Source organism: Cannabis sativa, chromosome 7 (assembly GCF_029168945.1).
Source record: "Cannabis sativa cultivar Pink pepper isolate KNU-18-1 chromosome 7, ASM2916894v1, whole genome shotgun sequence".
Lineage (NCBI taxonomy): Eukaryota > Viridiplantae > Streptophyta > Magnoliopsida > Rosales > Cannabaceae > Cannabis > Cannabis sativa.
In genome coordinates this window covers 43,341,393-43,343,348 of record NC_083607.1, presented here as the reverse complement: position 1 = coordinate 43,343,348, position 1,956 = coordinate 43,341,393, and the positions used below count along the sequence as shown (strand labels likewise).

Sequence of the window (1,956 nt, the reverse complement as noted above, 5' to 3'; positions counted from 1 at the left end):
TCTTGGCCATTTTTAACATTTAGCAAGCTAGATCTTACTTGGAAAAGCAAGACCTAGTTGAACTCCTCTAATTGATGCATGATTTTTACCTTTTCTTTTAGGTATTAATTAGTAGTGAAATAGGAATATTTTGCTACCATGTATAACTAAGGATTTGATGCTTTATTGGGCTATTTGTGATCTAAACTGATGTAGGAATGCATTGTGAGATTATGAATGGTTATTTGCAAGTTTTGGAAAAAGCTTGCTGGTTTTTGTTGAAATTTGTTAACTCTGCCAGGATTGCTGAATCATTGCTGGGACATTGCTGTATCAACTGGGACATACAAGTGGAAATTAATCACCCAAGTCTATTTTCCTAATCTGAAATTACCACCATTTTAATCACTTTTAGTTTCTTATTTTTAGTTTATTTAGTTTAAAAAATTAGTTCTCAAGTTTAGATTCAAGGCTATAATTTTTTTCTCGTGAATTAATGTGTGAATTTATTTTATCTTTATTTGAAATTCTTGGAATTACTTTTAGTTGATTTAACATTATTTAGTAAAAAGTCCCTGTGGAGACGAACTTTGATTTACTTATCATTGTATTACTTGTTTGTGATTGTGTACACTTGCGCAATTATAAAGCAATATAATTTTCACAACAAGTTTTTGGCGCCGTTGCCGGGGACTTTAAGTTCTAAATTTTGTTTTATCAACTAATTGACATTCTAAGAATTTTTGTGCTTTTAATCTTGTTGGTTTGTCTTTGAAATCTCAGGTATCTATAGTGTATGAACCAACAAGAGGACTTTGAACTTGCTCCTATTGACCCCGAGATTGAACGCACATTCCGAAGAAGAAGAAGGGTTCAAAAGGCTAAGGGCCGAGACATCATGGCTGAGAATTTTGATGATGATGGGGTTGCTCCACAAATTGTTAATCCCATCATATTGGCAGATGATCGAGCGAGGGCTATAAGGGAGTATGCAGCCCCCTTGTTTAATGAGCTCAATCCAGGCATTGTGAGGCCTGAAATACAAGCACCGCAGTTTGAGCTCAAGCCAGTGATGTTTCAAATGCTCCAAACCGTGGGGCAATTCAGCGGGATGCCAACTGAGGATCCTCACCTCCATCTCCGTTCATTTTTGGAGGTGAGTGATTCTTTCAAGATCCAAGGAGTGAGTGAAGAGGTGTTAAGGTTGAAGTTATTCCCATTCTCACTACGAGACCGAGCTAGATCATGGCTCAACACTTTGCCTCCGGATTCTGTGACCAATTGGAATGACCTTGCTGAGAAGTTTCTGAGGAAATACTTTCCTCCTACTAGAAATGCAAAATTCAGAAGTGAGATCATGTCTTTTCAGCAACTTGAAGATGAGTCCACAAGTGATGCGTGGGAGAGGTTTAAGGAACTTTTGCGAAAGTGTCCACATCATGGCATTCCACATTGTATTCAGATGGAGACTTTTTATAATGGTTTGAATGCAGCTTCTCGAATGGTGTTAGATGCATCGGCCAATGGTGCTATTTTGTCGAAGTCTTACAATGAAGCATTTGAGATTTTGGAGACCATTGCAAGTAACAACTATCAATGGTCCAACACTAGAGCTCCAACAAGTAGAAAAGTGGCGGGAGTCCTTGAGGTGGATGCAATAACAGCTTTGACAGCTCAAATGGCTTCTATGACGAATGTTTTGAAGAATTTGAGTATTGGGAACGCTAAAAATATTCAACCAGCTGCTGCCATTCAAAGTGATGATGTCTCATGTGTGTTTTGTGGAGAAGGGCATGTGTTTGAGAAGTGTCCATCTAATCCGGAGTCCGTTTGTTACATGGGAAATCAGAATTTTAATAGAAACAATGGGGCATTCTCAAACTCTTACAATCAAGCATGGAAGAATCATCCTAATTTGTCTTGGGGGGGTCAAGGAGCAAGCTCAAGTACCGCACCAGCCCAAGGAAGACAAGCATA

The 1,956-nt window shown here is 38.5% G+C and overlaps 1 non-coding gene across 1 annotated transcript; it reads right to left on the bottom strand.

The window, feature by feature from the left end:
- Positions 1 to 1,318: 1,318 nt before the first annotated feature.
- LOC115698393 (small nucleolar RNA R71) lies at positions 1,319 to 1,425 on the bottom strand. The gene has a single exon (XR_004008142.2). It is a non-coding gene; the product is annotated as a small nucleolar RNA R71 (small nucleolar RNA).
- Positions 1,426 to 1,956: the final 531 nt, after the last annotated feature.